Below are 25666 nucleotides of genomic sequence, written 5' to 3' on the forward strand. Positions count from 1 at the left end.
GGGTATCATTTCTTTAATAACTCATACATCTTACTGATGTTAAGATCTGGAGGGAGATAAACTTTCTTACAGGTTTTCAAGCTGTAATGGCTTCGTTCACCTTTAAATGAACTAATGTGTTGGTGACCTGCGTCAAGTGCCTCCGATGTCACACGATGTTTCCGATTAGAATATTGGCTCGACTATCCTTAGGACTCACACCTTTTTTCAGATAATGTTGTATTACTTCTAATTTTTTTTAGATATTCCATGAAAAGATGTAAAAGCTTTAGAACAAACATTTACTTCAGTGACAGACTTCTCCCTCTTCACTCTTACACGATATGAATGATTGTTGTCACGAAATTTAGCTTCATTTTCTGGTTGCCTAAGTCTCCTTTGCGATATACTATTTACACTAATTAGGCATGCCAAGTAAGCATTCTGCTCATTCACAGTCATTTTGTTATAATCAGATATAATATACCCGCGTTCTGCGTCAGTGGTACTCTGAAAACATTTCAGTCTGGAACATTTACAATCTGGCGCTAATTCATGGGAGGATGATAAAAGTTTTTTTCTCACGTCGGAAAGTCGACTTGTTCTCTTCCTTTTCTTCGTTGAATGTGACAGTTGGCTGAAGGTCATACTTTCCTCATCTTCATTTTCCATGTTCACTTCCACAGTTCAGTTAAAACGTAAAACAAACTAAACAATTCACACAACACACAAAGCACTAACTTAACCCCTCCAACAGTACATACTCAACACCTGATAATGACAGCTGCGACCAGTGCTGCCAACTGACTAACCCCCTTTTTTCCTAGTTTCACATTGACTTACCTCCTTCTTCCCGTGGACGCTATATTTTTAAACTTCTGTAACTTTCAGACTATCCCCCTTCTTTCCACGAAACAAAAACTTTTAAAAGCAGCTTGTTGAAACCATCTTTTTACTTAACCCCTTTTTCTCGTGGACCCTTCATATGGCAAAGTAATAGAAATTTGACAGTATTTTGAATAACGAACAATGAATTGTTAACAACGCACTGTGTACGTAAACGTTGATTATGGAACTGTTATGTCGGGATATAACACAAACTGAAAACAGTAGACGCCAGTAATGTGTCAAGATGCAATCATAGTACGAGTTACTGGTCGAAGTCATACATCGCGACACAACAACCAGACGTCGCGAGAGGTCGATTCAGCAAAGCAGCGCCGGATTGAAGAAAATCGTCTCGACGGCGCCTAACAGATCAACACGAGACACCAGTAAACGACGCGAGGCTTACGGGCAATAGTAGGTGGCAGTCGGGTCAACTCCGTCGTGGGTGGAGTATTACCTGCGACTTGCAGCAGCAACTGCAGTTTTCAGCAGAGGCAGAGACGGCAGCGGAAATAGTTTTAAGGTTCAGTTTTTTTCAAGTGGTAGTTTATCATTTTCAGGAAAAATGAAAAGGAGGAAGAACACAAAGTGTTTGGTGACGTGGGACAGTTGGTGGACATTGAACAAGAATCTTATGACAAGAGGACAAATAGGATGAATTTAATTTTGTATATGACAAGAAGACCGTAGTTTGGAGTGAACCAGTAGACGACAGAGGGTCTCAATTTGGACTGGATTCAATTTAGTACAGTGAAATGAACGATAGTCTGGTAATAGATGCTATGTCTAGGCCTTCAGCTACTGAATGTGTTGATGATAAAATAGATGTACCGAAAGCAGAAGGAACAAGTAAGGGAGAGTTAAAAAAAAAGAGCAGCCAGGAAAATATGTAGAACAGGGGCTACGGGATGTAATGAGTAATGAGTGGTTGTTGGAAGCTTTGGGTGAACTACGTAAACAAAAGGCTGATGACATGAAGAAGGACATTGGTAGTGCAAAATCAGTATCCAAACCGACAAAACCAGCAATGATCTAAACGATTGAATCAAAAGGTATATGTGTACTACAGATGACATTGGTGTTGTAAAGAAAGCAGTTAGTGGAATAAATACAGATCTTATTCATTTAAACAAAAAAAAAAAATAATGCTGTAAAACTTGAGCTAGAAGGTAGAATTGACAAGGTATCTCAAGATACAACGAAAGGATTAAATTAGTAAAGAAGGATTGGACTGCTACCGGAAATAGAATCACATTATGTGAAAAGTGGGTGGAAGTTGTTGGCCAGAACTGTGATGGTAACTGAGTGGAATCCAAGAAATTTATTTATGACAAAAGGGAAGAACTTGAAAGTCAAATTACCTAATTAAAACTGATTTGCAGGGTAAGATACAAGTAGTAGGTTCAGAAGTAGAGGACAAGTGGGTCCTGTAATCGACAAAAAAAATAAAGAAGGTCAGTGAGGAAGCAAATTCCAAATTCATGGAGATGAGAAAGAAAGTCAATGAGGCATAGTGTGTTCCACACGGTGGGTGTGTTGTGTCTAGTGTAAATTCGTTGGTCAGATGTAAGAAATTTCGTATTGCAAAGTGTACCCTTTTGAGTTCATCAGAGATTTTAATAGCTTGCCTGATGTATGGAGTCATAAAGAAAAAAAGTATTTTGTGAGGGAATTTCTAAAGGAAACTCATATGGTTCAGCAGTTGGCTGAGTCTTGCAGTTCATTGGAAGAACTCATGTAATTATTTTTTAAAGAATGTTGTTCTAAGGATAAACAACAAATTATACTAAGACTTTCTTGGCCAGGTGGGAGATATGATTATAGGAGAGGCACGATTAAAGGGTTTTGTCAGCATTAGATTAACAAATTAAAATATTTGGACAATAGATTGGACAGTGAAGCGATAGTTTTGGTTTAGAAAATAAGTTACCCCAAACGATTAGAGATTTACTGGTACCTGCTCCTAGAAACAGTATTAATGAATTTTCGAATTACGTGGGAAAGGTAGAAAGGGTAAATCCTTCTGTTGAGGATAGGAGACATTTTGACGAGATAAACCAGAACAGGAGGGAATATCACACAAATAGGATGAGGAGGTCCGACTCGGGTAGAGGGAATGGACAAAAAATAACTGGATAACTAATGGGAGTGGTAGCAGAAGGAATTCGAGAGATAGGAGTGTGGGAAATCATTAGGAGGATGATTCTGGCCATACAGACTAAGGTTTGCTCCAGTTATGGCTCGAACCTGGGCAGGACACAGGAGAGAGCCACTTGTAAATAACAGTAATTTATTTCTGAGAAGTGTTCATATAGATGATAGTAATAAGTTAGGTAGAGGGTATGGGTCATATTGTATTAGAAGTGAGAGTGTTTCAAGTAATTCAGATACTAAGGTAACGAAAGAAGTGGGCATTATGATGAAACCGGTACATGAGAAGAGGAGTGTAATAACTGTTCAGCTTATAGAGAACCATAGAGAGAACGAACAGGATGTCATGCCAGGCGGTAATCATTTAGATGAGATAAAGAATTTTAAGTGCCTTGCATTGTGGGCTAATTGTGGAGAGAGAATGAGCTGTTCATTAACTAAGGTTTTGAAGGTAGTGATAGTGACAGCAGCTCTGGTTCAAGTGACAGTACCGATAATGATGGACTTAGTCGTGAGTCAAGCAGTAATGAAGATGAAGAGGGTGAGGAGTTGTCTTATTTTGTGTTTGATGAGGAAAGTAACATGATATTAAAAGAAAGGATAAGGCATATAAGTGGACAAGGTGAGAAGAAAGAAAATGTAGAAGCTAATGGTGAAGTACATAGCGAAGTAGATCAACCTGTCTGTCACTTGACTGTTACTAAGAATAGATTTGGAGATCAAGAGTATAGGTTTTCTAGAGATAAGATTAATGAATATCTGTTAAGTGAAGAGGAACAGGAGGTAAGTACTAATGAGGAATGGCATCCTGTACTTGTGGCTAATGTCCAGTGTTTATATGTTAAGTATTTGCTGGACAGTGGTAGAGAACTGAACGGCCTGTCACAGGTGTTCCTTGACTTTTTTAAAGCTAAAGAAGAAATAGTAGTAAGGCCTGTATCTGATACATGAACTGTACGTGCAACTGTAAAAGTCAAAGAATATTAAACAAAATAGACTGCTGACTGTAGGTCTTGCTGGGCAGCAAGTAGAGTTTAATTCTCTCATGATACTGATTTCACAATTGATGTATTGTTGGGGACTGATTTTTTGTGTAAATGGAATGTAAGTATTGATTCTGTTAATGGTAAATTTTGTTTCATGTGTAGTGATAGTATGTATGAACTGACTTTTTTGGAAAACATGAGTGTAACATTACATGAGGAATTGGACTCTCCATTAAGATATCTAGCTACTGGAAGGAAAAAATAAAGGTAGGGAAGGAAGAGAGTAGAAGAAGTTGAAGGAATAACGACTAGTCAGAAAGAGGATTTGGTGGAAATATTGTTATAGAACAGTAAAGCATCGTCAGACAAGACTGGACTGCTAAAAGATTTTGAACGGAAATTTAAAATTAAAAAACATTTTTCAAGAAAATATATATTATTTCGTTTGCTAGTAGAGAAGCAGTAAATATGGAGATTAGAAAGATGTTATAATAGGGAGGATATTGAAAGGTCTGATAACCGCTACAAAAATCCCTTGGTGCTTGCAAGGAGAAGGAATGGGGGTGTCAGGGTTGTCCAGGGTGACAGGAAACTGAATGACACTATTTTGAAGGAGAGTGACAGACCAACAGACACAGATGAAATTTTACAAAAGTTCCATGGATGCAGAATTTTGACTTCTTTTGATGTAACTTAGGGGTACTGGAATATCAGTGAAGCAAAGGAGTCTATGCCTTGCACAACCGTTTTACATGAAGAGATGTGCTACCAGTATTGTGTAGTGCCTTTCACGTTAAACATATCTGTGTGTTCATTAGGTGATGAATTAATTAACTAAATAACTATTAAATAGACTACTGGTCATTAAAATTGATACACCAAGAAGAAATGCAGATGATAAACGGGAATTCATTGGACAAATATATTACACTAGAACTGACATGTGATTACATTTTCACGCAATTTGGGTGTATAGATCCTCAGAAATCAGTACCCAGAACAACCACCTGTGGCCGTAATAACGGCCTTGATACGCCTGGGCATTGAGTCAAACAGAGCTTGGATGGCGTGTACAGGCACAGCTGCCCATGCAGCTTCAACACGATACCAGAGTTCATCAAGACTGGTGACTGGAGTATTGTGACGAGACAGTTACTCGGCCACCATTGACCAGACGTTTCCAATTGGTGAGAGATCTGGAGAATGTACTGGCCAGGGCAGCAGTCAAACATTTTCTGTATCCAGAAAGGCCTACAACATGCGGTCGTGCATTATCCTGCTGAAATGTAGGGTTTCGCAGGGATCGAATGAAGGGTGGAGCCACGGGTCGTAACACATCTGAAATGTAACGTCCACTGTTCAAAGTGCCGTCAATGTGAACAAGAGGTGACCGAGACGTGTAACCAATGGCACCCCATACCATCACGCCGGTATGGCGATGACGAATACACGCATCCAATGTGCGTTCACCGCGATGTTGCCAAACACGGATGCGACCATCATGATGCTGCAAACAGAACATGGATTCATCGTGCACCCAGGTTCGTCTGTGGCGCTCCTGTCTGTGATGCAGCGTCAAGGGTAACCGCAGCCATGGTCTCCGAGCTGATAGTCCATGCTCCTGAAAACGTCGTCGAACTCTTCGTGTAGATCAGACTGTTCCATTCGAGCTCCAGGGAGCCGGAGCGCTCCGGATCGCTCACTGCGGCAGCTCGGAGCCCGCGTGGAAGGGGAAAGCGAACTCACTGCCCCCTGGCCGCATGCAGCCGCAACTGATGCAATAATCCGTGTTCAATGGCAGGTATGACTTGCCGCGGGAGCCCTGTACCTCTATTGTAGGATACCTTTCTATTCACTGAGAGAGGTGGTCGTCCGCAATGTATTGTATGTCATGAAGTATTCAATTCTGCGAAGAGGTACAACATACAACGACATTATACACGTCTTCACACAGCGCACTACGATCAGGTAGAAGGCGTTGCAGGCAGAGAACTGGTAGCCAGGCTTAAGAACGACATACCAGGAGACGTAAGTTTAAAAACGGTTTCGTAATACGGAGGGTATCAAAACATGCAACATAGTTCATGTTCTGCATTGCTTTTATAATTACCAGGTGAATGAGAGCGGAGAAACCACCGCTGAATCTGCAATTGGAGCAAGCTACAGGGTCGCTCACATCATTGCGACGAGTGGCCAGCCGTTTTCGGTGGGACCACTCGTAAAATCGTGCATGGTAGCAGTTGCAGAAGGGAGGTGCAGGCAATTGAAGGGGTTTGCCTGTCGAAGCAAACAATGTCGAATACTGGACATGGAAGCGGTTTTAGAGACACAGATCAGGAGAAAGGCGGAGAGCTTTGTTGCATTTTCGCTAGCGCTTGACAAAAGCACGGACACATCGGACTGTGCTCAACTTGCAGTCTTTGTGCGTGGTGACGACATGGAGATTAACTGAAGAACTCTTGGATGTGGTACCACTCGATTACACCGCAACAGGACTTGACATTTTTGAAGCTGTTTGTGAATCAGTGGACAATATGAATTTGCCTCGGGAAAAACTCCATTCTGTAGCGACAGACGGTGCACCACAAATGATCGGGCGTCACCAAGGTTTTGCTTCTCGTTTGAAAAATAAACTCAGAGTCAAAATAAACTCGGGAAAGACATTTTGACTCTTCATTGTTTTATTCACCACGAGGCACTGTCTGCTGAAACAGTAGAGCTAGGTGGCGTAATGAAAGATGTCGTGAAGTGTGTTATTTTTGTGCGGCGTCACGGTATGAATCATCGCTAATTCAAGGGATTCTTGAAAGATATGGGAGCGGAGTATGGGGATATACCTAACCACAGTACAGTTCACTGGCTGAGTCGGGGAAAAGTTCTTGATGTTTTCTTTGCCATTCGTGAGGAAATATCCCTTTTTCTCGAAATGAAAGGGGAAGAAATGCATTGTCTGAAAGATATAAAATAGATATCAGACCTGGCGTTCCTAGCTGACATAACTATGCATCTGAATCATTTAAATCTGTCATTTCAGGTCAAAGGACAGCTAATCGTTGACATGCACGGTCATATCAAAGCGTTCATGTAAAAGTTACGTTTATTTGGGAGGCAGATGAGTGATGGACATTTAACGTTCTTCAATCGTCTTGCTTCTTTAAAACTACCTATTCGGCTATTACCGAGCAAAGTTAAAGCAGCTCATCACGTCGTTTGAAACATGATTCCGAGACCTCTAGTTCGGAAATGTAACTTAAGGTATTCAGCATTCCTTTTTCAGTTTCCCCCGATGACTTGTCATCGTCACTTCAATTGGAGATTATTGATTTGCAAAATTCAACTTTGTTTTAGGAGAGATACTACAACACGTTGGATTTGTCACGATGGTATCGTTCATTACAGCAAAAAACATTTCCCAAGCTTCACAACAATGCCACTCACATCATGTGCACATTTGGATCTACGTATTGTTATGAGCAGCTTTTCTCAGCAATGAAAAGAGTAAAGAGCAAGGAACGATCGTTTCTTCAGGATGCAACAATCAAGGCCATCCTCCGCATTAACGCTGAAAACACTTTGACGCCTGATATTTCCGATCTTGTAATGAAAAGAAAATGTCAAGCTACAGAGACCCAATAAAGTTAGTATGCAATTTCTTATAAAACAGTTGTTTCTTATTTATTTCCCGAACACCGTATTTCCTGGTGTAGCATGTCACCACGTCTTAGCAGCTAAGAGTATGAGCTTGTCGATCTTGTAAGACGCAGCTGGCAAGTCAAAACGCTTGCCTTGCCGCCGGCCTCAGCCAGCCTTGACACGTGCCGGCGCGCCGGCCCACTTAACTGGCCCCAGCGAGCGACAGGGCTCCCTGAGCAGGGAGCAGCGCTCCGCGGCTCACAACGGAGCCGACGAGCTGGAACAGCCTGGTGTAGATGGTTTTTGTCTTGCAAACGTCTCCATCTGTTGACTCAGGGATCGAGACGTGGCTGCACGATCCGTTACAGCCATGCGGATAAGATGCCTGTCATCTCGACTGCTAGTGATACGAGGCCGTTGGGATCCAGCACGGCGTTCCGTATTACCCTCCTGAACCCACCGATTCCATATTCTGCTAACAGTCATTGGATATCGACCAACTCGAGCAGCAATGTCGCGATACGATAAACCGCAATCGCGTTAGGCTACAATCCGACCTTTATCAAAGTCGGAAACGTGATGATACGCATTTCTCCTCCTTACACGAGGCATCACAACAACGTTTCACCAGGTTGGAAACTTTCCTCATGTCAGCACGTTGTAGGTGTCGCCACCGGCGCCAGCCTTGTGTGAATGCGCAGAAAAGCTAATCATTTGCATATCACAGCATCTTCTTCCTGTCAGTTAAATTTCGCGTCTGTCGCACGTCATCTTCGTGGTGTAGCAATTTTAATGGCCAGTAGTGTAACTGTTTATATTGATCATATCTTGGTAGCTACTTCCAACTACTTTGAGGAGTGAAAAAATTTGGATGAAATCTTGAAAGACGTATGCAAAGAGGGAATGAAATTAAAATAAAGTAAATCTGAATTCACGAAAAGCAAACTGCTCTTCTGATTCACAAAATTAATGAAGATAGTATACACCTTGATCCAGAAAAACGTACTGCTGACTTTCCAGCACAAAAGAGGTAAAAAGAAATTGAGTGCTACGTTTGCCCTTTTTGGATATTTTCTAAAATTTGTGACAGATCAACATTTCAGCCACCCTTGTCTAGGAAATTTACTGAAAAAGAATGCAGCATCGAATTGGATTAAAGAGTGCGAGGAGGATTTTGAAAATTCAAAGAAAGAATTGACTGAAAGCAGAGTACCTTTATTTGTGAGCATTGAATCGTGTTTTTGTGGTCTGGGGTTCGAAACATTTTGGTTAGTAACAACTGAACAGGGAACTGAGTACAGGATCATCGTATCTGCAAATACAGCTTTACATGCACATGAAAGGAACTACTATGTTTCAGAATTGGAAGTTTTAGTAATTGTTTTTGGTTTTCAAAAGTTTTAACATTATTTATTGGGGCATAAAACTGTGACATATATAGACTAAAAAGCCTTGAGTTTTCTACAGCAATGTAGATTGAAACATCGTAGGTTGACCAATTGGTCCTTATATCTGCAGCAGTTTGATCTGGAGGTTCGTTACATTATAGAAAAAAACAGAATTGTAGATGATACTCTTCCTAGGATGCCAGCAGGTAGGAAAGATACTGACAAACCTGAGGACGATTGGGGTCACACCAGGTTGTTTTACATGTAAGAGGTAAAAAGGGAGAGAGCAGTTTAAAAGATGTGTAAACAGATGAGAAGGAAAGAGAACGAAGGTCCAAATCTGAGATAAGTCAAGCAGTATTACAACAATACTGGACAAACAGAACTGGAAGCTGTGTTTCCTAGAACAATACGAAGATAAGCTGATAGACTTTATTTATCAGAGCTATGGGCGTGATTGGGTGAGAAAGATTGTAGCTAAGATTCAGACGACTGTAACTTTTAACAACTTGTGGAGGAAAGTTAAATAGAGGTTGGAAGAATGTGATAAATGTCAGAGAGTAAAGACCACTGGTGTTCCATTTAAAGGATAGCTGCATTCTGTTTTACTCAGCGAACCGAGGGAACTAATCGCCGTGGAGCTCCTGGAACCACTCCCGGTGTCCACAGCGGGTTGCTGAGATTTTTCGGCAGCGCTAGATACTTACTCTAAACATATAAAATTGTACCCAATCAGTAGGGCTAGCACCAAAACCATAGTTGAGAAATCAAAGACTGATTACTTTCACAATATGTGAATACCAATATCACTGGTCAGATAACAAGCCACAGTTTATTTCGGAACGATTCATGCCATTATAGGGATGTTTGAAATTATGCATATCAAAATTTCGACATTTTTCCACAAGGCAATACGAGTGACAGGGTGATGAAGGAAATCAGTGCACTATGTAGGACCTATTGTAGCAAAAAACATTCGGTACAGGCTGGCTATATTCAGCAGTGAATATTATCAATAACTTATGGAATAAGTCTACTGGGTATGCTCCATGCGAGCTTACGTTTGGTGAAAGACCCACAAACATTATCGTAGAGGAAGTGGAATTTTCAGCAATTACCGAATCTGTCCAGGATGAAAAGGCTAGGTTGCTGAAAGAGAGGAAGAAGAAAAAAACATTAAGGAGAAAGAGAAGACGTGACAAGAACGTTACGCCGACTGAATTCAAGATTTGTAGCTTGCTCCTCATTAAGACGAAAGAGAAATCAAGCAGGGTAAATGATGGAATCAAGAAGTTACACGGACCATTTAAAGTAGCAAGAGTTGCCCATGAAATGCATACGAGCTAGCTTGCAGAAAACCAGACATAATTTTTGGCTTGAAAATATATTTGATTTAAACCATATATACAGGCAGAAAAACGTATGTGTACAAATTCAGGAAAGAGAGAAGATTTCTTGGAATTAGGGAACTTGAATTCAGCTATTAGACTATAAAACATTCCGAAATGTGAATTCCGGGACATTCAACTCTAACGCCATCTTGTTTGTGCTCTTCTACTTTCTGTATTTTTGTCTGTATGGGTTCAACCGCAAATATTTTGGTGTTACATAACTTCAGTAACAGGGGTTCTGCTCCCCAAAAATCAGGAGTTTTGATCCCCAAAAATCAGGGGTCCTGCTCCCCAAAAGTCGTGGTTGTGTTCCCCAAAAGTCTGGGTTCTGCTCCCCAAAAGTTAGCTGCCTTGTAGTAAAGATCTGAAATAATCAGTAAGCAGATATTACGTAAAGGATTGGTCCAGCAACAGTAACAAAGGAGGGAATAACATCTAGAGTGTATTTATAGCATTTATAGCGTATTTGTCCTCAGAGTAAATGTCTATGAAAGTTAATCTGTATCAAAGTGAATCATAATGTAGATGTCTTAAAATTTGGTGAAATAAAAAGGAAAATATTTGAAAGAGCCGTTGTCTGTGATAGTGTTTAAAAAGTAATGAGAGAGAGAGTTTACTATGTCTTTTAGGTCACAACGATGAGAAATATGATGGTGTGCAGCTGGTCAATGAAGTGAGTATTTTGGCAAAAAGCAATGCAGTTGTTTTCTTCCTTAGTTAATGAAGCGAGGTAATAATCGAGTAAAGTGTTACATAATTAGGTAACAAAGGAATGAAGTAATAATAAAATGATGAATACGAGATAATGAATCGACGATTAATGAAATAGTAATGAGGAATAATGATGAATGTAAGAAGTAGGAAATAAATGCTTAGGGAGCCTGCTTTTGCAGTAGAATCATTTTGGTGGCTTTATTCTTCCAGTTAACAAGGAATTATATGATTTGAACTTTCAGACATGTGTAGATTATAAAGGTGAACCATAAACAGAACCAGGGGATTGTAGGTTAGAACGTCTTGGTGTGCTAGGCAACATGTAAATAAACTATGTAGCATGTGTGACACTAACGCTGAAGTAATTTATTGAATTTTCTGGTGAAGTGATAATAGTATTTTGCTACCAATGTAAATTTCTTGCTGAGAGTAGTTTTGCATTGTACTGGTAACGAACATGAGTAGAACTAAAAAGAAGTTTTGCTAACAAAGCGACAGATCTTTGCTAAGGAATGGACAGCAATTATAATAATGACTAAAGATATAACTGTACTAAATGGATTTGACACTAATTCTGAGGAATGCTAATCGGACATTCACAAACGTGACTAAGGAAATTTGACTTTCAAGTTCAGTAAACTGAGATGAGTAATTAACTTAAAGTACAGGGTAATGGGAAAGAATTTCCATTCCCTTTGAGTGATTCCGTGTAAATAAGTGACAATTTTGAATAGTAATAAGTAAATATTTGAAAATGTGAGCAAGAATAATTTTTTGATTTAAGATATTTTTGTATTTTTTACAACAAATATGAAAATTTTGGGACTAATTGCCATGTATATAATTCGTGTTACAGTAATTTGTGACTGTTTACTAATATGAGTGTACAGTGTAAAGAAATAGCTCAATGATTTTTTCTTACATGTGTAAATGTAATTAATGTTAGTGTCCTATTTTCAATGTCTGTTGACGATGAGGTCCTACCTGCAGAGAGTAGGATGGGGATGGACTCTAGTAGAGCCAGTTGGATCTGTAAGCTGTGGTGGACTCTGGTACAGCCAGTGGAGACTGTTAGTGCTTCAGTGGAAATTGTAGCTGCGGAAGGTTTAAGTGAGAGACATACGTACAGAAATACACCAGTGATGAGGTCCTCATTACGGATGTAATTTTTTTCTATACTTCTTATAAAGACAATGGGGAGAACTTTGACTTCATTTATGAAAATAATCCATTAATTTGTAAATAAGTCAGTGAATTCACCACAACATTTTGTATTGTAAGGTATGTTTAAATTTTTGTGCTTATATATTTCTTTATATTATAAGTGCTATGTGGCTGGCCAGAGTCGTTAGGAATTTTGTGTTTGGCTGTAATTTATTAAGAAAATTATTGGTAATATCTTTTGAATACGTAACTTGATTATCTTTAACTATTGGTTTATGAACCACTGGATTTCATAGTGAGCTATCTTCAGTAAGTCTCAAGTCAATCCAATAGTGGAGGTGACGAGACAAAGCAGGTTGAATGTCAAATCTCATCTGCTACGTTTTTCAGCCTCCAAAGGTTTTCCAAATCTTTTCCTACACTACGATAATGACAATACGACAGTGTACCTAGTACACAGTGAGTGCATAGTAATTTCATATTCATAAATAAGCTTAGTTCCATTGAATTTCATTACTCCGTACCTACTACTAGCTAATATAGCTGCAGTAGTCTAATTAGTTAACTGGAAAACTTTGTTAATAATGAAATATTGTTAAGCCAAAAGGTTAGTACAGTGGGTCCTTACATATTCAGTGAGCGGTAGGAAATACTTTTTTTTTTTTTTAAATCATTGGACTTGTGTGGTTACTGCACTAGGACAATTTAACAACCTAAGAACCAGTGTTGTAATTAGCAACTGCTTTCCTTTAATTCGAGCTATATGTGACATGCAAATCTGGCCACATCAGCGAATACTTTACACCAAGAGTGTAATGAAACTGTTTTAGATCTACCTGTGGTGTCGGCCACAATATTGATTGTTGACTATTAGCGCAGCAAACATCTTTCATACTGTTCTGGAGCCAGATCAGCTACCGAGAAGAAGATAAGAGGCTTATGCAGAAGGAGGCAAGTTTCTTCCACAGTTACGTCATAATGCTTCAGATCTTACAGAACAGATGTCTCTTTTTAATTTTGAAAATATTGAGTTGACCTAAGAATAAAGTCTATTCAAGAACTAATTAAGGATCATACTATGTGCCGTCTAGAAAAAAAAGCTAAAGAAAGCGGGGAAATGTTTCGTGAAATGACTTGTCTAATAGCAAGAATAAAAAAGCTTAGACAAGCATTTGACGCACTTTTGAATGATTTTCGAAATCATGTGCAGCAAATCACCTACCGGCTGAGAATTTGAAGTTAATCCTTGAACATAGAATCCTAGAATTTTAAAGAGTAAAGACTGGCGGACTATGCAGATCGGCAGTCTGTTATTATGTGGCCTTGAAATATTTGTGCCCGAAGATGTAAAAAAGGTTCCAACAGTTATTCAGTCTCAAAGATTTTGCAATAGGGAATCCTTCAAATATCAGGAAAGAGAATGTACATTCTCAACCGGCGCCTCACTTGATGTAGATGATTACGGGACTCATTCAGACCTGCGTCAGACGTTTCTCAAATTTGTTTTATTTCTTACGTCTGGTAGACAAATAATTTGAAAAAACATTTGCCCGTTTGTTTTTCAAATATTTTTTATTTTCAAGGTTTTTTTTCAGAAAGCTGTTCTCTAAATGTCCTAAATGTGGTACCTGATTCGTAGGAAGCTATTTCAAAAATAAAATATCACAATAATACAACTTTCTGAAGGTAGAATGGCTACACCTAGAAGATATGAACTTCTTAACACTTAATTTGCTTGTCTTTCGCGTTTTGTTCTCTAACTGTCTTGTATTTAGTACTTGGTTCGAAGGATGATATTTTGAAAGTTAAATATCATACCAGTGCAACCGTTTTATGTGTGAAACAGCTAGGTCTTCAAGAGTTGAACTTTAGGATACTTTATTTTCCATCCTAGAATCTTCGGTTTCCGAAACGTCCTAAATTTAGCACTTGATTCAAAGGAGATGTTTTTAACAGTTACAGGTAACACCAGTGCAAGTTTTTATGTGGAAAATAATGGCTAGGTTTGGAAGAGATAAACTTTTTGCCACTTTAATTAAGTAGGTGCCAGCAGGTGTTCGCGAAATATTTGAACTGTTCGTCAAACCGTTAGTTAAATTTTTCTTAATTACCCAGATTTATTTTAACTAATCAAGTCTTTTTTTTTTTTTTTTTTTTTTTTTTTTTAAACTAGTCTTCATTCCCACTCTTCGTCTGTCTATGAAAATTCAGACAAGAATCAATAGCTCAATTTTACCTCATATCAGTAATTAAGTTTCTCTCAACTACCTTGATTACTTTCAAGTAAATTATATATTTTTTGGGAAACGGGATCTTACGCTAGTCACTTTGATACCCCGTTTGTCCGTTCCTCACTCTTCATTTGGCTACGAAAGTTTGAACAAAAATTTTCTCTCAAATCGCTCAATAAGTGCTTCTTAATTTCCTGGATTATTTCCGAACACTTTTTTTTATTTTGCAAAGTAAACCCGTTATAAAATTTATTTATGTTTACACACTAACTTCTGACCAAAAAACAGGAATACCAATGACAACCAACTGACTCGCGATTACGTTATAACTGTGGCACCAGAGAGACGACAGTGCATGGAAATACCGAGATCGACAACTGAGCGACCAGAGTAACACTACATTTACGAAAGCGACAACCAAGGTGGTCTGAAAGTCCGTTCACTGAGCCCGAAGCACTTCTAAAGCGAAAAAAAAAATAAAGTTAACAAACAGCTACTCACTCGGGAAGTTTATCGACTTCGGCGTGCCGGCTACACTCATCTATGCTTACGACGAGAGCTTTACTCGGAATATCCACTACTTGTTAACTGGCGTTCCCCGCCTCCACGGTTTCTTCCACGACATTCTGTCGCATTCAGCCGTGGCGGCGCGTCTTGGCTCGTAGCCGGCCGGCTTTGTCCAACCATTTCGCTGAAACATTAATAGCTGCTGTGACGGAATCGAAGACTCTTATTTTATTTACAATTAAATCAATGGCCGACGACCTAAGCCCAGGTATCATTGGAGCTTGACGTGTCGAAACATTACGAGGTGTAGTCATCGTGTTCTAATTACCACGTCGTGAAAATTATGCTCCAACCGTGAAACTTGCTGATGCCGTAGTGCTCTACATATCCACCCCTCAGTGTGCGACATTTTTTTCGAGCGACGGATGACGTTGCGGAGACCTTGGTTGCAGTAGTCCGCATTTTGGCTGTACAGGAAACGTTTCATCTATAAAATTACCTCAGCATTCTGCAGAAGACTGTCACACCGAGGAAAGGGTAGTCGCTGTGTACATGCCAATAGAACATAGAATACGTGGCACGGGAGGGGGAGGAGAAAAAAACTGATAGCCCAAAGAAGCAGCATATTTCACCGTCTCTTGTGCAGATTGAGCTAGGTTGTTGCCGTGGAGGAGAAACATTCCCGCGGAAAACTTTTGCGACGCATCTTCTTGACTGCCTCCCGTATTCTCGTCAGGAGATTTTGGTACTGCGCTCCTGTGACAGTTTCCCTTGCGAACACAACACTGAACTATGAATTTATGCTACACAATTTTTGTAATACTTTTAGGTGAGACTAGTGTGTTTTGATGATCTAATCTCAGAAATGATAAGGGTTTTCCTCCGTCATGTAATGTTTTTCACAAAGTAATCATGAGGATCCATACAATTCACACAAAATGCAGACACTAAAAAAAATTATAAAAAAGTGGTGAAGTGAAGCACTCCTAACTTTATAACGAAGTATAATATTCTTAAGTAGCGTCTACATTTTTTTTAGTCATCACTCCTCTGACTGGTTTGATTTTGATGCGCCCTCCACGAATTCCCTCCTGTGCCAAACTCTTCATCTCAGAGTTACACTTGCAACCTACGTCCTCAGTTACTTGCTGGATGTATTCCAATCTCTGTCTTCCTCTACTGTTTATAACTCTACAGCTCCCTCTAGTAGCATGGAAGAAATTTCCTGATGTCTTAACAGTCCACCTAATTTTCAACATTCTTCTGTAGACTATATCTCAAAAATTTCTATTCTCTTCCTGTTTCCCAACAGTTCACGTTTCACTATCATACAATGCTGTGCTCAAATTAAACGTTCTCAATAATTTATTGATCAAATTAAGGTCTATGTTTGATACTAGTAGAATTATTTTGGTGGGGAATGACCTTTCTGCTGGTACTAGTCTGCTTTTTACGTCCTCGTTTCTCTGTCCTTCATGAGTAATTTTGTTGCCTAGGTAGCAGAACTTCTTAACTTCATCTACTTCGTGATTACCAATCCTGATGTTAAGTTTTACGCTGTTCTCATTTCTGCTCCTTCTCATTACTTTCACCTTTCTTCTATTTGCCCTCAATGCATATTCTGTACTCATTGTACTGTTCATTCTATTTAACAGATCCTGTGATTCTTCTTCACTTCCACGGATGATAGCAATTTCATCAACGAATCTTATCATTGATATCCTTTCACCTACAGTTTTGATTCCACTCTTTAACCTTTCTTTTATTTTCATCATTGCTTCTACACTGTACAGATCGAACAGTAGGGGCGAAAGACTACATCCCTGTCTTACATACTTCTTATTCCGAGCACTTCGTTTTTGGTTTTCCACTCTTATTATTCCCCATTCTACGTGTTGTATATTAGCCGTCTATCCGTACACGTTACCCCTATTTCCCTCAGAATTTCGAAGATCTTGCACCATTTTACACTGTCGAACGCTTTTTCCAGGTCAACAAATCCTGTGAGCGTGTCTCGATTGTTCTTTAGTCTTTCATCCATTGTCAACTGCAACTTCAGAGCTGTCTCTCTGATGCCTTTACTTTTTCCAAAGCCAAACTGATCGCCACCTATCATATCCACAAATTTCTTTTCCATTCTTCTGTATATATTCTTGTCAGTAAACTTGGGTGCATGAACTCTTAAGCTGATTGTGCTATAATTCTCATACATGTGGGCTCTTGCAAATTCCGAAGCCACAGATACAGTTTGTGCATACTTCTTTTCGTGGAGGTGTAATAACGGCACCTGGCGCTACAGTCTGTACGTTGCTTTGAAGCAAGCGCCTCCACGTTAGATGCCCTAAACCATTAGCAGACTATCCTTTATGACTGCTTCTCGCTCTTAATTTCTGTCATGTGCACACAACAGTTGTTTTCAAATTAAAAAAACGTTAAAGTTCTTTCGTCAATAACACAGCATCACATAGCCGTTTTCAAACGTCTGGTCTTAAATCCATATTACATACAGTAATATGACACATTTCGCCTCATTATATAACTTTTATTTTGTTACATATTTCGCCTAACGAAGGAGAGAACTATGCGAGACTAGATGGATGCCTTAGAAATCCAACATTTTCCTTAATACGGTCTGAGGAAACTGGTGTTCGATTTATGTTCCCTCCCGAAAATGCTGAGAACATATTTTGCTACGTTCGGTCGGTTTCCTACCTTTCTTTTTCACAACATTCATCCAGTGAGATTTTCGAGTTGGACTGATAAAAAATCTAACGTGAAATGACGGAAACAAGACCACCGCAGTGAAAGTAAACACCGCATCCAAAATTCATATTTGTAAAGGAAAATGTCGCTTGAACAAGTCCACTTAAGGATTAAATGTGATTCCTTTAAACTTTAGACAATAATTACAATTATTAGTACAGCCACAAATGACGCAAGCTGGCAATTTTGTTTAAAAAAATTCCACCGTAAGCTAATGTTTGGGGCACCTAATAAGGCTAACGTCGGTTTCGTGACGTCGTTAAAAATATACAATATGCAAAAGAACCAAGAGTGAACAATAAGACTGGAAGATCATGAACAAAGTGATCGGATTCAAAAGGGTGTAAGACAGGGATATAGTCTTGTGCCTCTACTGTTCAATCTATACATAGAAGAAACAGTGACGAAAATAAAAGAAGGTTCAAGAGTGGAATTAAAATTCAAGGTAAAAGAATATCAATGAGAAGATTCGCTGATGGTATTGCTATCCTGAGTGAAAGTGAAGAACAATCACAGGATATGTTTAATGGAATGAAAAGTCTAGTGAGCACAGAATATGGACTGAGAGTGAAACGCAGAGAGACGTAAGTAATGAGAAACAGTAGAAACGAATACAGCCAGAATCTTAACATCAGAAACTGGGATCACCAAGTAGACGAAATTAAGGAATTCTGCTACCTGGACAACAAAATTACGTATGTTGGACGGAGCAAGCACACTGGCACATTTGCTATTAGCAAACATAGGCCTCAATTTGAGGAGTAAATTTCTGAGGATGTACGTTTGGAGAACAACATGGTATGGTAGTGAAACATGCATTATCGGAAAACCGGAACAGAAGAGAATCAAAGAATTTGAGTGATGCTACTGACGAATGATGAAAATTAGGTGGGCTTACAAGGCAGGAAACTAGGAGATTCCCCGCAGAATCGGCGAGGAAAGGAATATCTGGAAAACACTGCCAAGAAGAAGGGGCAGGCTGATGGGGCTGTTAAGAGACCAGGTGATAACTTCTATAGTACTAGAGCAGTGGTCGTCAAACTTTTTTGCTCAAGGGAGAAAACTAGCAATATGATGTGGCACCTCGGGCCGCAGATTTCCAGGTCTTTTTATTAACTGCCAAACCACGTAAATGGTGTGTTATGAACCTCCAATACACTAGCTATAGTAAAGAAGCGAGAGGTTTACCACTGACTCTCTAGCACTTATCGTTAAAGACGATACCATTCGGACCACTACGCGTAGAATGTTCTCTGTTTCAGATTGTTGCCACCCTCAATAACACGTAAATTGTAACACTGGAAATGCCCGGCGTAATGTTGCTGCGTTGTTTTTGTGAACAGATGGTTAATAACTGCAAATGGACTTACACTTAAATGTATTATGTAACATGAGACACGATCACAACTGTTTTCTACATGTTTTGAAAGTCATTTTTCTTCAACTCACTTGACTGAACTACAACAGCCTTAATTTTATTTCATATTAGATGAGGTACCTGGCACTGGCTATATATGTATTTATTCCAATCTTGTGTTATTCTGTCTCTTCCTTCCCTCACTCCCTGTCGTCCATATCGACTTTCCCTCACTCACCATCTCTTCACCCCTTTATCTGTCCATTTCGCACTCTCCCTGTATGTCTCCATGTCCTTCTCCCTCCATATTACCATTCCCTGCCCCAAAAAGACGTTGCCTTTGCTTACCCCACAATATTTCTTTACAGATTGAAAATAATATGTGTATCAGTGTGGTTGAAATCGATCCGAGGATTTAAGAGGAGAAGTTGAGGGTAAATACACACACACACACACACACACACACACACACACACACACACACACACACAGCTAATGACTAATTATTTCCTTTAACAAATATGTACCACATATGATTGTCTCTGTAATGCGCACTTTCATTCAAGATCGATACAATATCAGATAACTGGTACGAGGCACACGCACCCAGTTGTCAGTACTGAGAAGCAAACAAGAAAACATTTCCATTAATACGTCCCCTCCCACCGCAACGACAAATCCATCTGCCCCTGTATCAAGTGGCACCTGTGAAGGTCGCAGAACAACTTTACGCGATCCTACTTACAATTCTCCCAGTATATCTTTCATTTGACGAAGGAGACAGGTACAGCCGACAGCTGCAAACCATTTACTCTTTACCGGATTTGGATATATATCATTTATCGTTATTCAGAAACTGTAAACATTAGCACCTGTTAAAACGAAATAGTACTTTCGGAAACAAACCACTCGCAACTGTTCGATGTAGGTGACTCTTTCGCTAAATAACATTGCTGTGCAGTTGCTGACAACAAGAAGCCATGCTTATGACACTGAAATTCTACAATACAGGAAAAAAGGTTTTTAAATACCCATCTGTCGGTTTGACAACTATTATATTGTGAGGGATATATTCGTAGGAGACATTTGAGTAATTGGGTCATGTTGTCAACAATCAGACAGTCTTCACAGGACTCGAATATTGAGACCAACTGGAATAATCGTTGTGGTAGCATGAGCCAAAGATGACATGTGCCATTCACAGACTTTCACAGAATGACTGTCACCATGTTTACATATGTTGAAAACTGCATAATATACAGCCAATCAAATTTCAATAAACTAGAAAAAAAGCATACAGTGCATCTGACTAATTCATTCCAATTTAATTATCTCTATGAAAATAAAATTCACATGACTTGCATAATATTACAATATTCATGTAGCTAGGCAGGAGCATATGAAGGAATCATTAGTAATTTTCAGCCTCTGACAAAAACAAATCTGGGATCAGTGTATCTTGTTCCTGATATTTATTTTAAAATACTTTCATGCAAGATGAGATAGGTGTATTATTAAAATATTATATTACATTATTCAAATGGCATCAAAAACTTTATTGTAATTGCATTAATCTCAAACTTTCAAAAATGTAGAAATAAATAAGAAATTTAAAAAATAAGAAAAGGACAGGTGCACTGCATATGCAACAGTCTATATAAGAAAGCTACAAGTCTCTTATTGAATCTGGTTTTTATTCATTATAATTGCAAAACAAACGCAAATACAAATATCAAATTTTTCATTAACGTGACTTGTGATTTTGAACATTTTTAGCTATGTCGTCTATATCTGTGTCGTTTGGGCTGCATACAACGCTCATTGAGTCTTCTAAATGATTGGACAATCAATTATGATATTTATTTTTCAGTTACTCCATTTTTGAAAATGATGCTTCACAAAAGTAATTTGAAGGAAATAATGTTAAAATGAATTGTGCATAGTCTCATAAAGTTTTATAATTGTTAGGCCCACATTTCCAAAATTCAGTGTACTGTTCTGCTTCACGATGTTCTACAAACAGAGCTTTAAGCTGTGTGTCATGCATAAGTTCAATTATTTCATTTTACAAATTACTTTTAGGAAATACAAATTGGCAGAATAATTTGAGATCATCGTGTCCAACATGCTAAGGGCTCTCTATGAGAATGAAACAGCTTTGAATAATTCTAACATCTACAAATCTGTTTTTTATTTCTTCCAAATAGGCTTCCAAATATTCTTTCATGTTTTGGTAAATAGTTTCGTTGATAGTTAAGCCTGATCGGAGCATAGCAACAATTGGCAAATTAGACATCTTTAACTTTGAGTTCATTTATATATAATTGCAATTTGGCTTCAAATGCAAATATTTTGTAGTCATTTGCCCAATTATCTTGTTTGGTCCTTGTAATTCCAAGTTAAGTGTGTTGAATTTTTGTGTAATATCGGCCAAAAAAGCTGTAAGTATCCACCATTCATCATCATCAAGTTCAGGATAATTTTTGCCACTTTGTTGTAAGAATGAAATAACTTCAAATTGACAAACTGTTCCAGCACTTCCCTTTGCTTAGCCATCTGACAGCAGTATGTAGGAGAATATCACTGTAACAAGCTTGCAATTCCTGCAGAAGTTCTTTAAATTTTCGGTGATTAAGCTCACAGGGACGAATGAAATTTATAACGCTTATAACTGTTTGCATAACATTCTTCAATTTGGTATTTGAAATTTGACATGCCAAACTTTCTTGATGCAGTAAGCAGTGAATGGAGAGTAAATTTGGCAAATTCCATTCCTTCTTAATCAGTGCTATCAAACCACTGTTGACGCCTGTCATTGATAGACAACCATCTGAACATACTGATATTAATTTGGTCATAGATAAGTCATTTTTTTTACAAATTCTTTAATTGCATCCAAAAAATCACATCCTTTTGTGTGACCTTCCATGGTTATAATTGCTAAAAAATCTTCCTCTATAACCCATCATTTGAGCGGTAACGCACAAATAATGAAAACTGAGCCATCGAACCTAAATCTGTACTGGAATCACATGCAAGACTGAAGTATTTGCATAGTTTGACTTTATTAATTACTGCCTAAAACATATAGTTTGAAAAATCTTCTATACGACGTCGACAGGTTGATTCTGAAAGTGTGACTTTATTTATTTCAGCTGATATTTGTTTCCTGCTGGAGCAATTTTGAAACAAAGTTTCAGAAACAGTGATCATACATTGTTTCACTAATTCAGAATCAATGAAAGCTTTCATATTTTTTGCCAGAATATTACGTACTTGGTATGATGCTCTTGTGACAGCCTCACTTTGCCCAACTGCTGCTAACATAACGTTTTGTTGACGACGAATGGTAGATTTTAGATGAGCAATTTTTTCCTTTCTTTCATTTGAACTCAAAGGAAAAGCTACTATAAATGAATTGTGCTTACTTGTGTAGTGGCAAAATAAATTGTATCTCTTCAGTCCCACAATCGTATCCCGGCGTATTAAGCAAGTAGCAGTACCTTCTTTGTGTCCACTTATAAAGCAAAACCCTTCTTCCCATATTTCTTGGAAACTTCTTTTCTCTTCACATATTTTCCTCTTAGGCACCGTTCTTGAGGGTACATCAGACATTATCTATTCCATTAATAATTGTATCCCAAGTATGAGCACAAATACACTCAATAGGTGACGAACGCTCAGGGGCACCGAAACTTAGTTCACGACTGACACACTGACACGCCAAAGATAACAATGAGGCGTGCCGCCGCCGATAAACGAGCGGCCGTGGGCACGCGGCGCTTTTGATGCACGGCTCACATTGTTGGCTAGCAGGCCGCTCACGCCTTTAGCGCTGCGGAACACAGGCAAGAGGCGGGTAAAATGAAAGTAGTGGATAGTTTTCAATTACCAAATTACTTCCCCGACTTTAATCACAATTCTGCGCAGTTTCCGTAAACAAAACACCGCTACGCCAGACAAGTAGATAATTAATGTTACCCGTGCGAAGCCGAGGAGGGTCGCGGGCCGCACGAAAACGTGATCTGGGCCGAATGCGGCCCGCGGACCGCAGTTTGATGACCACTGTACTAGAGGGAGCCGTAGAGGGTAGAACATGTAGAGGAAGACAGAGAGTGGAAAACATCCGACAAATAATGGGGGACATAGGTAGCAACTGCTGCTCTGAGATGAAATGGTTGACACAGGAGGGGAATTCGTGGCGGGTCACTTCATACCAGTCAGAAGAATGATGCTTTTGTTTCGCCGATCAGCGTTTCTGTTGCAAGTCTATCTTCAGGCTCTCAGCTTTCTTTGAAAGTGGCCGAAAGGTATTTGGCCGAAAGGTATTTGGCCGAAATATTGGGAGAAGAAAAAGAAATTTTGTGTCTGCACGCCCGAAATTTAATGGATCGAGGTTCCACTGTACTTCACAGAAACGAAAGTAGTTTTTGTATTTATAATCGACGTCTAGTAAAACAAAAACAATACGGCGTTACATTTCATTAGGTAAAAACGATTTGAAATTTAAACACTTCTACATTTAAAAGTTATTGCAAGCTTATTAAAGACGGCATCTCAAGCAAAAACGGAATGATAACAGAGACAGTGTCGATGGCATGGAACACAGTGGCGATGCAGAAAAGCACGTACTCACGTCTCTGCTGTGATGTTGTGACTCAGGCCGTCTTGGAACACTTACGGAGAGCGGTCGCCGTCTACGACTGGACGCCTGAATGGGCTACCTCCGCCTGACTGCGGCAGCGATGTAGCAGCGATCCGTTCGTCCCTGGGAGAGTCTCTTTCCATTGGCGGTCGCTCGGAGCGTTTAAACCCGCGGCCTCTGCGCTGCTCCAGTGGTAACACGTTCCTGTGAGCGGCTCTTCCCGCTCTTCCTTTATTCTACCTCTCTAATCGGAATGATGTCTCAGTTATACGCGTACGCTTTTTGTACAGTACTTACTGTACTGCCTAATATTTTCATCTGTTGTTCTTGTGGTCTTCAGTACGAGGGCGTTGGGCACTCACCATGCTGATCTATCTTGTACAAGACTCTTCGTCTTTGCATAACTACTGCAACTTACTTTCATCTGCGAGCCTTTGTCTCCCCCTACAATTTCCCCCCCCCCCCCCCCCGCCCCCACTTTCTTCAATTACCAAACTGACTATGCTTTGACGCGTCAGGATGTGTCCTATTCACCGATCCCTTCTTTTAGTCAACTTGTGCAATATATTTCTTTTTTCGTCCCAATTCGTTTCAGTAGCTCCTAGCTAGCGATCTCAGGTATCGCCTACAAGGGATTGCGGAGCAGCTACAAGTCGCCTACAACTTTTCTTCATTACCGGTTTCGATCGTCATATTGAGGCGTTACTCTTATAATTTCTACCTTTGGTACGTAATGCATGAAAGACCGACTAATTGAAAATCGAGGTCAGAGTATTACTTAGTACACCTTATGATGCAGTACGAAAGAGGTACGTAACATACATTTAATAATTTTTACCTCAAAGGCTCCCTCTTCTTATGGCTTTTCATCAGACGAGTGAGCAAATTGCTTAACCTGCTTGTTGGATGGCGGGGCAGCGATCGACTTACTACAATTCTCACGAAAAATATATTATGTGACTAGTGGACACTGGTCGGCACAAAATATCTCAGGCCACTTTAATTTAATTTAAAGAAATAAGTAAGGGGAGAATGCGATTAGTATTCTGTCGTTCGCCGTCCAACGATTCGTCACCTGAAATAAAACTTTAACACAATGAATATTATTTGCCTCAGAAGAATTCAGATAGGTCACAGAATTGAAGTAATTAACACGATGTCAGACGTTAACTGTAATCATTCAATTAATTTAGCATACAGAGTTAAACTTACATGTTGCGCAGAAAACATCTGAAAAGGCAGTCAGCTAACCAGCTCTAAACAGCAGAAGAGCGATTCTTCTTCTTTTTTCCCCCGCGATAATATTTTTCTTTACAAGATTTACACAGAATAAATATTAACTTGCCTCCATAAAATGTTATAGATGTATGTTTTCCCCATTAAGTTGGAGATTTCATGGATATACCACTGAAACAGGGGTTCCTTCTAAAACGGTACAAATTTCAGTTGACTTTAAAAGTAATATTTCAAGACACGAGCATCTTCAAAATTTTGATAGCTAGCAGCCGCACTTCTGCCCTGTATACTGCCACATGCATTTAACTTGTGGATGTTGGCTGCTAAATTTATGAAAATTCCTGTGACTGGCGAGTGAAACTGGTAATAAAGGAAAGTAGTATGCTAACTGTGGCTACTCTACAATTTTATTTTACCACCTCATTGATTATCCGAGCTACCAATCCCATCTGCAGCTTTCTTTTATAGCACCACATCTCAAGAAAACCTCATTGATTATCCGAGCTACCAATCCCATCTGCAGCTTTCTTTTATATAACAAAATCTCAAGAAAACCTACATTCTAGATAAATGCTTTCACAAAATTTCCTGATCCTTAAATTTATTTTCAATGTTATTAAATTTTTCTTCTTC

The 25666-nt window shown here is 39.2% G+C and overlaps 1 protein-coding gene across 3 annotated transcripts in view; it reads right to left on the reverse strand.

Annotated features, from left to right (window-relative positions):
- The window catches only part of LOC126416632 (lipase 3-like), a 156243-nt gene extending 132310 nt beyond the window's left edge, over window positions 1-23933 (reverse strand). For 2 of the 3 annotated variants that reach the window (XM_050084394.1, XM_050084397.1), the window contains exon 1: window positions 23785-23933. The gene's annotated coding sequence lies outside the window, so the exon portion shown is untranslated. The remainder of the gene's footprint in view (window positions 1-23784) is intronic. The other variant, XM_050084395.1, reaches the window with a different exon arrangement.
- Window positions 23934-25666: the final 1733 nt, after the last annotated feature.

Source organism: Schistocerca serialis, chromosome 8, assembly GCF_023864345.2.
Source record: "Schistocerca serialis cubense isolate TAMUIC-IGC-003099 chromosome 8, iqSchSeri2.2, whole genome shotgun sequence".
In the NCBI taxonomy this organism is placed as follows: domain Eukaryota; kingdom Metazoa; phylum Arthropoda; class Insecta; order Orthoptera; family Acrididae; genus Schistocerca; species Schistocerca serialis.